The 13,648-nt window shown below is 50.6% G+C and overlaps 1 protein-coding gene across 3 annotated transcripts in view; it reads left to right on the forward strand.

The window, feature by feature from the left end:
- Positions 1 to 13,648, forward strand: part of TMLHE (trimethyllysine hydroxylase, epsilon) — a 99,023-nt gene that overhangs the window by 52,516 nt on the left and 32,859 nt on the right. The window contains exons 1-2 of one of the 3 annotated variants that reach the window (XM_074964283.1): positions 3,609 to 3,734; positions 4,694 to 4,801. The gene's annotated coding sequence lies outside the window, so the exon portion shown is untranslated. Of the gene's footprint in view, positions 1 to 3,608; positions 3,735 to 4,108; positions 4,126 to 4,693; positions 4,802 to 13,648 lie in introns of those variants that run through there. The other 2 variants (XM_074964285.1, XM_074964286.1) reach the window with 2 other exon arrangements.

Genomic DNA, 13,648 nt, shown 5'->3' on the forward strand with positions numbered 1-13,648 from the left:
AAGAAGCTGGGGGAGCATGAAAGCAGCCCCCTGGCCATGTCCCCACCCTCTGGGCGTCCCGCCTGGCCCAGGGCAGGTGGAGGGTCTGTGCCCCTTCCCCACTCTGCCTCTTCCCCCCCCTGCTCCGCCTCTTCCCCCAAGGCCCTGCCCACCCACTGCTCACTTCTCTCCACCCGCTCCCTCCAGGCCGCCCTGCCTGCCACTCACTCCTCTCCACCCCTGAGGCTCCCCCCACCGCTCCTCTCCGCCCCCTCCCACGAGCTCCCCCAGCCACTCGCTCCTCTCCACCCCCTCCCCCGAAGCCCCCCCACCTGTCACTTGCACCTCTCCACTCCCTCCTCCGAGGCCCCCGTCGCTCACTCTCCTCTGCCCTCTCCTGCCTTAAGGGTCTGTGATGGGGGGGAAAGGGGACAGAGAGGAGCGAGCAGCAGGCAGGAGCCTTGGGGGGAAGAAGTGGAACGAGGGTGGGAAGAGGCAGAGTTAGGGCGAGAAGAGGCAGAGCGAGGGCAGGCCTTGGGAAGAAGAGGCACAGCGTGGGCAGGGCCTCAGGGCAGAGTGAGGGCAGAACACAGGAAGAACCCTGGTCCAGATGCCACTGGCCTCCTTGGTTCTCCAGAACTTCCAGTGGTGGCACTCCAAAAGCGGCAGACTGGCACACCTGAATCTGGCATTTCTTGCCCTGTGTGGGGAGGCTAAGCCTCACCAAGCCTCTTAAACCTGCCGCCTATGTCTTCTCTTCTCCAGACTAAAGAAACCCAATTTTTCCAATCTTCCTTCAGAGGTCATGTTTTCTAGACCTTTAATCATTTTTGTTGCTCTTCTCTGGACTTTCTCCAATTTGTCCACATCTTTCCTGAAATGTGGTGCCCAGAGCTAGACACAATACTGCAGCTGAGGCCTTATCAGCACAGAGTAGACAAGAAGAATTACTTCTTGTGTCTTGCTTACAACACTCCTGCTGATACATCCTGAAATGATGTTCATGTTTTTTGCAACAGTGTAATACTGTTGACTCATATTTAGCTTGTGATCCACTATGACCCCCAGATCCCTTTCTGCAGTACTCCTTCCCAGGCAGACATTTCCCATTCTGTATGTGTGCAACTGATTGTTCCTTCCTTAGTGGCATACTTTGCATTTGTCCTTATTGAATTTCATCCTATTTACTTCAGAACATTTTTCCCATTTGTCCAGATCATTTTGAATTTTAATCCTATCCTCCAAAGCACTTGCAACCCCTCCCAGCTTGTTATCGTCCACAAACTTTATAAGTGTACTCTCTATGCCATTATCTAAATCATTGCTGAAGATATTGAACAGAACCAGACACAGGACTGATCCCTGGGGGACCTCACTTGATATGCCCTTCCAGCTTGAGCTGTAGCTCACGAAAGCTTATGCTCAAATAAATTTGTTAGTCTCTAAGGTGCCACAAGTACTCCTTTGCTTCCAGCTTGACTGTGAACCACTGATGATTGCTCTCTGGGAACGGTTTTCCAATCAGTTATGCACCCACCTTATAGTAGTCCCATCTAGGTTGCATTTCCCTTGTTTGTGTATGAGAAGGTCATGCGAGACAGTATCAGAAGCTTTACTAAAGTCAAGATATACCACATCTACCACTTCCCCCCCATCCACAAAGCTTGTTACCCTGTCAAAGAAAGCTATTAGGTTGGTTTGACATGATTTGTTCTTAGCAAATCCATGCTGACTGTTACTTATCACCTATTATCTTCTAGGTGTCTGCAAATTGATTGCCCTAGCCCTGATCCCCCTCCCACCCTCTGAACCCCTCAGTCCCAGCTCGGAGCACCCTCCTGCACCCCAAACCCACCTCAAAGCCCACACCCCCAGCCTGAGCCCTCACCTCCCCTGCACCCCAGCCCCCTTCCCCAGCCCTGATCCCCCTCCCACCCACTGAACCCCTCGGTCTCAGCTGGAGCACCCTCCTGCACCCCAACCCCCTCATCCCCAGCCCCACCCCAGAGCCCACATGCCCAGCCAGAGCCATCACCCCCCCACACCCCAACCCCCTGCCCCAGCCCGGAATCCCCTTCCGCACCCTGAAATACTTATTTCTGGCCTCACCCCGGAACCTGCACCCCCAGCCCAGAGCCCGTCCCCCCTCCCACACCCTAACCCCTTGCCTCAGCCCAGACTCCCCTACCATACTCCAAACCCCTCGGCTCCACCCCCCATCCCAGAGCCCCCTCCTGCACCCCAAACCCCTCGTCCCCAGCCCCACCCCAGAGCCCGCATCCCCAGCTGGAGCCCTCACCCCCTCTGGCATCCCAACCCAGTTCCTTGGCCCGGAGCCCCCTCCTGCACCCTGAACTCCTCATTTCTGGCCTCACCCTGGAGCGTGGAGTGAGTGCAGAGCAGGGGTGGGGCAAGAGGGAGGAGGAATGAATTGCTCTGTCGCTCGGTCTCCCCACCCCCCACTCGCTCATTTTCACTGGGCTGGCTCAGGGGTACAAGAAGGGGGTGAGAGCTCTGGCTGGGGGTGCAAACTCCAGGGTGGGGCCAGAAAGGAGGAGTTCAGGGTGCAGAAGGGGGCTCTGGGCTGATGCAGTGGGTTGGGATCTGGGAGGGGTTTCAGCTGGGGATGAGGGCATTGGGGTGCAGGCGGTGGCTTCGGGCTGGGGCATTAAGAGTACAGGAGGGGGCTCCAGGCTGGTGCAGGGGGTTGGGGTATGGGGGGTGTGAGAGCTCCAGCTGGGGGTGCAGGCTCTGGCGTGGGGCTGGGGATGATGGATTTGGCGTTTAGGAGCGTGCTCTGGGCTGGGACCAAGGGGTTCAGAGGGTGGAAGGGGGATCAGGGCTGGGGCAGGGGGTTGGGGCGCAGGAGGGGGTCAGGGTGGAAGCTTCAACTGGTGCTTACCTCAGGCGGCTCTCGGAAGCAGTGGCATGTCCTCCCTCCAGCTCCTACACGGAGGTGCAGCCAGGCGGCTCTGCGTGCTGCCCCGTCTGCATATGTCGCCCCCACAGCTCCCACTGGCCACAGTTCCTGGCCAATGCAAGCTGCGGAGCTGGCCTTTAAGATGAGGGTAGCACACAGAGCCACCTGGCTGCCCTTACACGTAGGAGCTAGAGGAGGCCCATGCCACTGATTCCGGGAGCCGTGCAGAGCCACGGCAGGCAGGGAGCCTGCCTTAGTCCGTCTGCACAGTCGACCGGACTTTAAACAGCACGGTCAGTGATGCTGACCTGAGCCGCCAGGGTCCCTTTTTGACCAGGCATTCTGGTAGAAAACCGGACACCTGGCAACCCTGCATGCCAACTTCACACGTAACACAAATGCCATGACACAGGAACCACAACGCTGGAACGTGGCCCTGCCACGCAAGGCCGACTCCACGGAGCCCACGTGTAACCCACCCTGGGCGGAGAGGAGAGACCCGCTTTCCCCTAGACAGGCGTCAGCACCCCCTGTGGTTAAGAGAACTCCCCACCACTGCTCGGTGTCCCTTTCTGTAGCCAGGAGACCTCCACCGCCGGCTCACAGCCGCTCTGTCCGGAGCCCGCGCTCTCTATGGTTAGGAGGGTGCCACGCCGCTCTGTCCTGAACCCGCATGTTCTATGGTTAGGAGGCCTTCTTTCACCCTCCGGTACCGCTCTGGCAGCTGCTCTCGATGGTTCGCAGGCCCCACTCCTGGGCGGGACCCCGCGGGAGGCGGGGCGGAGCGGAGCCGAGCCGTTGTCAGGGGCTGTCTGTGTTTCGGACTGCCTGGCAGGTGACTTGAGTGCAGGGCGGCCAGAGGGGGGCTGTGTTTGGGGGAAGCTGGGGGTGGCCGGGGGGGGGGTTGTGTTTGGGGGAAGCTGGGGGTGGCCGGGGGGGGGGGCTGTGTTTGGGGGAAGCTGGGGGTGGCCGGGGGGGGGGGCTGTGTTTGCGGGGGCGACCGGAGGGGGGGCTGTGTATGGCAGGGTGGCCTCTGGACCCAGCAATCCTGCGGGCAGGAGTGAAAGCCCTGATGAGCCAGATCCGGTCTGTGGACTGTAGTTTGCCCTCCCCTGCTATAGTGAGATAATTACTCCATAATAGCTCTGCTGGTCAATTTTCCTGTGTAGACAAGTCCTTAGTGAACGCTAAAATAAATTGTGTAAATGGGCCTGCAAAAATCTAAGGTGATCAGAATTTGTAAATATCTTATTCTTGTTTTTATCTTTTATTATAGGGAGATTTCCTTTCAGTTTATCCAGAACTTGCTAATGCCTCTTTTGGGTTCTTTTCTTATGAATTGGTTTCCTTCCCCTTGCTAATAAAGGCTTGTTTAGTTGCACGATTACCTGACTACTGGCTCATTAAGGATGTATAAGCTGCTTCTGCTGCCTCATTCGTGTGTTACAGCTCTATTCTTCTCCTATGCATAGGCTTAACTTCCTAGTATATAACAGTAGTTGAGCATTCCTGGAGATGAGAATAGCTCCCCCCAAGTGTCAATTTCATTCCTCACTGCTTACCACCTTAACAGTAATCTAGGACCAGGTAGACTTCTTCATCTGAAAATTCAGTTGCTGGTGAATCTCATTTTCTGTTCTTCCTACTTCACTAATGTTACAAGTAGGGTGGTTTCAAATATGAGGGCAACTGTATCATCTTTGTGTTTCAGAAGTGTCAAATCTTTTGCATGTGTTAACTGAGCTGCCTACCTAAACTCAATACCCTTCCTTCTTTTTTTTTATTTTTTTAAAGTTCCAATTTGGATGTCTTGGGACAATCATAGGAGCAGTTCCAGGTGTCTCCAAAGACACAGCTGGAGTTTTCGGTGTCTAGCAAGAGCCACATAAATGTATTAAAAATGTGAGTAATATGCTTTCAGATAACGATTTGAGCTGTTCAGCTTCTGAGCAGTTAAATGCAATTAATCTGTCTGTCTAAGCTGTTTTCAAATGTTAAATGTCCAACTGCATAGCCATGATTGAATCCAGGCCACTTTGCCCTGCTAAGTGCATAAAACCGGGTCAGCGAGCTCTGGATGTGGCAGTCAAAGTCCCTCCTGCTTCTCTTGCATCTTGACAATATTTTCTCCCTCATAAGCAAACAGATTTACGTTTTTTTTAAAAAAAAAAAGTTGATGCACAAACCTCAGGAGGCTTCTGAGCAGTGGGGAAGCATATGATTCGAAGGGGTTATTTTAATAGCATTCATGATGAATTTCATGTGCAAATCTCTCAAACTCAGCTACCTTTTGGACATTGAATTGTACTAGTCCTGTCTTACCTTTGAGTTGTCTCAAGTTTTAGATATCCTCTACAAATCTTGCTTTTAAGCAGCCCCCATTGGAAAGTGGGTCTAGAAGTCTAGCAAGTTTTGGTGCCACTAAAACCTGTTCCACTTCAGATATATGGGTATAAGTCTTTGAAATGAAGCCCATTGTGTTCATAAGAGTTGGGAAGCAATTTAACAAAGTGTGGTGTTTGCTAATTTAAAAGCTGATGTCAGATAACAATGCTCTTTTTTAAATCCTGTTTGGTTTTGTTATCAATTCTTCCAGCTATTGTATAGTATATCTTAACCATAAATCTCTTGTTTGTGCTTTACTCTTTTTCAGCTTCCATGATTCTGAGGCCCAGCTCTCTGTACCTGGGCTTCAGCTGAAAACAAAATCTCTACTACTTTTCTCTTTGAAATCATATCTTCTCCCACTTTGTTTGTTGGTGAAATAAGCATACTTCACAGTAATCGAGTTTTCTCTGAGCACTCCCACCACCTGGTAAATAGGAAGTAAGGAACCAGAGGCAGCAGGACCCATCCCATTTACACTTGATTTACTCTTGAACTACTTGGCATACAGGCCAGGTCTACACTAGAAACTTTTGCCAGTATAGTAACATGAGTATGGGGTGGGTTATTTTACAACAATTCTATACCGACAAAAGCCCTAGTGTAGATGCAGTTGTGCTGGCAAAAAGCTGCTCTTGCTGGTATAGCATAATTAATTGGATGAACCAATGTAATCTATACCAGCAAAAACTGCAACTACGCTAAGAGAATTTGCCAGTATAACTATCCTGGCAAATGTTTTTTAGTGTAGACTAGGCCTACATTTCTTTGCTCTACATTTCATTCACCTCTTCTATATGGGAATGTAGCGAGGCGATGACTCACGAGTGTGGCACCTCCTGCTGGTCATCTCCAGAATTAGCTCTTTCTGGCCCAGAGCGCCCTCTGCAGGGCGGTGTCTTGCCTGCCGCTGGTCCTGTGTCCCTTCCAGACCCCGGAGCCTCTTTATCTCAGGGTTCTGCCCCAGCAGTACCCCCACACTCTGGGTCTCCCCTCCCAGGGGAACCCCCAACCCTCTAAACCCACCTTGCCTCAGTGGCTACTGCCAGTCATCATCTAACCCCCACTCACTGGGGAAGACTTCAGTGTAATGGCCACTCATCATTGGCAAGGGGTTAGGACCAGCTGCCTCCACCTGTTCCCAGGCTGCCCCTCTGCAGCCCCAGGACCTTTCTGGGCCTTTACCAAAGCCTGCAGCCTGGGGGTTTACCAGGTGGGAGCTGCCCTTGCCCACGCCTACGCCTACGCAGGCACCTTCAGCTCCCAGGCAGCCAGGTCCTTCTCTTTCTACAGCTAGAGAGAGACTCCTCAGCTTCTGGCCCACAGCCCTCTTATCAGGGCAGCTGGGCCCTAATTAAGCTGGCCACACCTATGGTCAGCTACTCAGTCAGCTTCCCCAGCTGTTCTTAATCCCTTTTACCCAGCTGCAGCCCTCTCCAGGGCTGCTTTTAACCCTTCCAGGGCTGGAGCGGGGTCACCACCCCGCTACAGGGAACTTGATAAATGAATTGGAAGTTAGCTTGGTTTCATTCTAGTGTCTGTAAATACCTCTATGTAACTTCATAGAGCAGTGCTGGATGAATTATGTTAGATATCCTGATATACCACACATGGCAGCAATACACTTTTAAGTAATGGACGAGCACCAGTGTTCTGAGGCTTCTGTAAATACTCCTTGTATGTCCCTCTCTTATAAGGGATGAAGGGAGTTAAGAGATACAGAAAATGTGGGTGTGAAAAATCTGTCTTATTAGCTGGCAGCATTCTTCCTCAGATATTGGAAGGGTTTAGCTTGGGGTGGAAGGAGGGGAGAGGGAAATGTTGAAGGATGGATTAACACATGTACCTGCACAAACAAGAGGAGATTTTGAAGATGTTTTGGATGTGAAAAGTAACTTCTGCGTTTCTAGGCAAAAGTGCATATTGCTAATATGGACCAGAAAGGCATCTGATTTCAGAATTATTGCAGACCAACAGCTTTTAGTAGAGTCAACGAATGAGATCATGTCACTTACACATCTGATTTCAGATAGTGACAGTTGTGGCAGGGAAGAAAAAATTCCCCTTGAAAGATTTCATTCTATATAGTTGGGAGAGAGAAAATATTTACAGTAAACCAAATGTGTTCAGAATCCAAATGAACCATCACCTCTTCATTAATGAGCAAGAGATGGAATAGTAGGGGTTAGCTTTTTTTTTTCAACATTCCCTAGTCCATGGCATGATACAAAACCCCCTTCAGGGTGTCGTGGAAAAATTAACCACTCATTGTGTTTGGATCAGAACAAGCCTGAAGCTCCTTTATTGATTACAAGCGCAGGGGGGGTAACAGCTCTAAGTAACTGCCCCCCGATGCAAAGCACACACAGCTTTTTAAAGCTTAAAACCACAGGCAAATTACACATACTTCCATATTAATTACCTTATTTGGAATACATTGCAAAATTAACACTGGTCAAAAGCAAAAACAAGCGTTTCCCCCACTAGGCCCTTCCTGTTGTTCACTGTCTGTTCTTTTGCAGTCAGTGACCTTTCTAACACAACTGTTGTGGTTATATATTTCATAAGCTTGTCTATTGCAAATTTGTTCTGTCTGGGGACTTTTCCATCCTGCCCCTTCATGCCCCTTATGCACAGAAAACCATTGTTCTGTTTTGGGGACTTTCCAATGTGCCTTCTCCTACCCCTTGACAAACATAAGCAAGCAGGATCTCAGTTTACGGCCTGCAGGCAAGCTTGACCAAAGTCAGGGCCTTGACCTGAGTTTTATGCCCTGTGAATTTTCCCTCACAAGGGTATAGATATTTGCTTGTTATATTTGCTCTCGTTCTCATTTTCAGTGTATTCCCATATTTTATATAGCCCTCTCTCTCAGAAAAATTACACACCTTAATTCCTCTTCTTATTCTAGTGCTTGCACATGTCCATTCCTATTTAGGTGTGTGCATGCCCCAAGCACAGCTGTCAGAAATTTTTCCCCTAGTGGTATCTGTCAGCTCAGCTTTAGTGCCCCCCTGGTGCCGCACACTCATAGCGCCGGTATAAGGGGGCCCCGCCGATTCATCACTCCTCAGTTCCTTCTTACCACCCATGACGACTGTTCAGAACATCCCTTTCTTTGCCTTGGCAAAGAGTTTTTGGCGGTTGTCCTTAATTGGCTATTTGTATATAGTTATCTATAGTTAGTTGTAGTGTTTTTTAAATAGGTAGTTTTAGTAGATTCTTAGTAAGTTAAGGTTAGCAGGGCACCTCTCCGTGTCTGGAGAGGAGGTCCCGGCACCAGTGCCTGCCTCATTCCATGGGGTTTAAGGCATGCTCCTCCTGTGGGAAGCCTATGCCCAACAGTGACCCACACATGAGTTGTCTCAAGTGCTTGGGAAAAGGCCATAGAAAAGACCTCTGCCAGATTTGTCAGGAGTTCAAACCCAGAACATAGAAGGACCGGGCAGCGAGACTTAAAGTTCTCCCTATGGAGGCCATGCTGAGACCTGCCTCGGAACCGAGATCGGACTCAGCGCTGAGCACATCAGCATCTGTGCAGAGTGCACTGCTAACTGCTAGAGGCCCGTGGCACCACTCCCCAAAGAAGAGGCACTTCAGGCATCACAACAAGAGCTGTCCACTGGCACCAGAGAGCAGCAGCAAGGGAGATAGGGATGTGGTGAGACCCAGGATGGTCCACTTTCCCACAACGGCAACCAGCCCCAACAACCATGCCGGTGCCACAGACTCTACAAAAGGAGCTGCACTCCAGCCAGCACTGCGCCGACCAATTTGCGGTCCCTTTAATGACAGAGGTGTATGCAGCAGCCAGGGACCTTTTGTCTCTGCCGATACTGGGATCCCCTGGTGGCACCAGGAAACATTGAGGTTTCCACCATTGAGAGACTGGTGCCAAGACCCTTGTCTAGAAGGAAACCACCTCTGATTGCCTCCCCTCCAGCTTCACCGCGGCACCGTTCACCAGCACCGGGAGGGTCGGCAATGCTGTGGGGACCACACTTCGTATGCCTCTTCCTCCCTGGGGTCGGATTCAGGCACCTATTCCGAGTACCAACAGAACCGTCGGCGCTACAGCCACCACTCCCCATGACTATTGGTGGGTTCCGGAGCTACAGGGGCGATGAATACCTGGCCTATAGACCTATGGGGGATGAATCCCATGCAATGGCCATTCTAGAATGCGTGGGTTTCTCCTGGGCCAGGGTACCAGTTCGCGGTGCTCTTTCTCGGTCCGGTTGGAGACTATGGCACCACCGTGATGAGAGACGCTGGAACCGACCAGTACCAAGGCAGGAGCTGCACCCAGTACCAAACACGGCATGGGCCTGGGCTTGCAACCTGGTACATACCCTGGCGTGTTTGGTAACTGGTACCGAACAGCCAGCTCAGGCATCCCGAGTAGAGGAGACAATGGAAGAAAGGACAGCTTTTCATGCCTCTTCCTCTGTGATCCCCTCTGGTGTTATCTGGACTGGTGATCTGCTAGGTCACTTCAGTCCTTGTTCTCTGGGAGCCAGCCTTACCCTGCTCTGCTGTGAGAACCCCCACTCCTGGGCTGTTCACGCACAGCCTCTGGCATGTAAGCTGCTCCCAGCTACTTGTAACTGAATGACACTAGCCAATACCTCCGGTCCCAGAGACAACCCTAGGAACCTCCGTCTTGCAGTGCCCAGTTATGCCTGCTGGATGCTGCAAGCTTATATGAGTTTATCAATTTCACAAAGAAATTGATATGTACCAGGCTTGTTCTCCCAAGGGGAGCCTCTGACATGCTTCAAAGCAAACGCATTGCTTCAGGTAGAATAAACAAACAGATTTTAAGTGATTATAAGTCAAAGCACAAGAAGTCAGATTTGGTCAATTGAAATAAAAGCAAAACGCATTCAAAGCTGATCTTAACACTTTCATTGTCCTTACAAACTTAGATGCTTCTCGCCACAGGCTGGCTGGTTGCTCTTCAGCCAGGCTCTCCCCTTTGATCAGTGCTTCAGTCGCTTGGTGTGGTGTCTGTAGATGTAGGTGGAAGAGAGAGGAAGAGCATGGCAAACATCTCTTCTTTTTATCATGTCCTTTCCTCCCCCTTGGTTTTGTGTCTCCCCCCCGCTCCCCCCCTTCAGAGTCAGGTGAGCATTACTGAGTCTCTCTAAGCTAAGCAAGGTTGAGCAATTCCCGTGGTGTGGCCTCATGCAGGTGAGTCATTGCATTGTAGCTCCCTTGCGGGACAATGGCTGTTGATGGGTTGTTTGATACCTTGCCCGGGCATTGGTTACTTTCCTTGCTGTTGCCTCTGGGGAGCAAATATCCGGCTGTTTCCCTCAACTTACAGCATGTTTTAGTGACAACCATACTACACAATTCTCATAACTTCATACGCATTAATGATATACATATATGGATAGAGAAATGACTTTCAGCAGATCATAACCTTTCCCCTGATACCTTACAAGGCATGCTTTATACGTAAAATCATGATTATATGAAAATTAGGAATATGGGGGTTACAGCCCGCTCCCCGAAGATATAGAATGTCACATCCTGCTTTTCACTGGATGACGATCTTATAGCAAAGAGGGCTTCCTCTTCCCCCCCCCCCCAAATGATTTAAGAACCCCCAAGACTTGCTAAAGCAGGTGGCTATTTTATCAGCATCAGGGCCTGCAAAAGTTGTGCTGCCGCTGCGATGAGGCAATAATGAAGCCGATTAAAGTCCTGTGTCAGACGCCTGCCTCCCTCCCACCCACAGCCAAGAGAATGGAGCACAAATATTTCATTCCAGCTCAGGGCTGTGAATTATTACTTTCTCATCCCCCGCCGGGATTTCTCATGGTGGTGGTGGCCAACGAGAGGGACCGGCAAGGACAGATGGATCATGTGCAGAGAGCAAAGGAGCCAAAGAAGTTAGACTTACTTGGCAGAAAAGCATACTCGATGGGGGTGGGGAGGGTTCCAATTTTGCACAGCAACCCAGCAAGCATTGCTGGATCGCTATGACTTTAACATGTGGGAGTCAATGGGCAGATTTAAAGCGAAACTCCCTCAAGACAACTAGCAGGAGTTTTCAGCAGTGGTGGACGAGGGCAAGACAATTGCCAGGGCTTCCCTGCAAGTGGTCTTGGATGCTGCTGATTCTGCAGCTAGATCCATGGCCATGGTGGTTACCATGAGAAGGAGCTCTTGTTTGTGAGACGCTGGCTTTCCTCAGGAGGTCCAGAAGACACTGCATGCAGGAATTCCCCTTTGAAGGCTCTTTGCTCTTTTCAGAGCAAACAGATGCTAGGCTTCACGGCCTTAAAGATTCTAGGGCCACATTAAAATCTCTAGGGCTACATAACCTGTCTCAGCCTAGAAGGCAATACAGACCCCAGCAGTTAAGCGCTATTACACCCAGGAGCCTAGCCATAACCAGAGGAGAAGGAGTAGGGGATTCAGTAGAAGACCACCTCCACCCTCCTCCATCACAGGACCTTCTTAATTGGGCCCACACTGCTCAGGCAACTCGAGACACTCATTTTGACAAGATTCTTGAGGATGACATCCAACCCCCCCAATCTCAGGATCCATTCCCTATCTTTTCTGACTGCCTTACCCACTTCCTCAAGGCCTGGAAACGGGTTACTTCTGACTGCTGGGTTTTAAACACAGTAGAATTGGGGTGTGGTTAGATGTTTGTCTGCGTTTGTTCTCCCTGTGTGCTGTCCCAGCTCTGTGCAGATAGTTGACACAGCAGACCTCGAGAGAACTGCCCAAAGACCACAAAATCTGTTAAGGTACGAAGGCACCTGGCCAGGTTTATTGTCGACGAAGCATGGTGCTAGTATCACGCAGACTCTACCGGACCACTAATACATGTATGCCCGTGACAATGGACACAGCTCAGTCAGTGACGGGACTTTCCACTGCCCCGTAGGCTGGCCAAAGACACTCCCTCTGAGATACATCTTTATACACCAATTCAAACGAGTTACATATTACCCCTGATATATCAGGGTGCCACCCATTGCCTTGTACATGTTGGTTTGATCAAAACATCTCTGTCCATCATGCTGTCATCCTGACCTTTTCTTTAGGATGGGTCAGGGTATTCCTGTTATCTTTGGGGAATGTGCTGGTATCAAGGTGTTCTGGTACCACCCTTCTGGAATGTGCTTGTGTGAGTACTCTGTGCCCAGCACTTCTTAGGAATATGCATTTTGCAATATTAGCCCTGTGCTTGCCAAATTCTGTGACCAGGATCTGCCTCTTGCTCACAACCTGACTATGCTTCAGCAAAGTTTGACCGCTACTTTATTTCAGGCCTCTGATACAAGACCTTATGTTTCAGGCCCTCTTCTTGCTACACAGGGTATACCCTCCAGTTGCTTTCTACATTCTCCCCCACCCCTTCCCAGTCCCTCTTCAGGGACCCTTCTCATGAGCCTCTGCTAGAGCAGAAGGTGCAGTCCCTCCTTTGAATGGGAGCTATGGAAGAGGTTCCACATCAGCTAAGAGGAAAGAGGTTCTATTCCAGTTACTTCCTGATTCCCAAAGCCAAGGGAGGCCTGAGGCCGAGCCTAGACCTGCACAAACTCAATCGTTACCTCAAAAAGCTAACATTCTGGATGGTCTCTTTGGCATCCATCATTCTGTCGCTGGATCCAGGGGACTGGTATGCTGCCCTCGATTTGAAAGACTAATATTTTCATATTTCGATATTCCAAGGTCACAGATGATTCCTGAGGTTTGTGGTGAATCAGGGGCATTATCACTTCACTGGCCTCCCGTTTGGCCTTTCAACTGCCTGGCAGGTCTTTACCAAATGTATGGCAGTGGTAGCAGCATTCCTAAGGAAAAGAGGAGTTCATGTCTTCTCGTACCTGGACAACTGGCTCATCAAAGGCTGGCCCCAGCACAAGTACAGTCCGACATTGCCCTTATACAGTCAACCTTCTGGGACCTGGGCCTTGTGATAAACATACAGAAGTCAACTCTAACACCTGTTCAAAGAATAGAGTTCATCGGGGCTCTTCTCGACTGGACGTTGACAAAGGCCTGTCTCCCAGATGAACGTTTCCAATCAATTTAGTCGTTAATACGCTCCCTTCAGTCCCACCCCATCACAACAGTCAGACTGTGCTTAAGCCTTCTCGGTCACATGGCTTCCTGCACATATGTAATGCAGCACACAAGGCTGAGACTCGGACCTCTCCAGGCTTGGCTGAGCTCGGTGTACTCCCTGTCCAGGCACCATCTGGACAGGATCCTCACTGTGCCGCCTCAGTCCTTGACTCCCTTAAGTGGTGGCTGGACCCCAGAGTATTATGCAAGGGAGTACCCTTCACAAGGCCCCAACCATCTGCACATCCAGTCTCTGACACCTCAGCG

This window comes from Natator depressus, chromosome 9, assembly GCF_965152275.1.
Source record: "Natator depressus isolate rNatDep1 chromosome 9, rNatDep2.hap1, whole genome shotgun sequence".
In the NCBI taxonomy this organism is placed as follows: Eukaryota; Metazoa; Chordata; order Testudines; family Cheloniidae; genus Natator; species Natator depressus.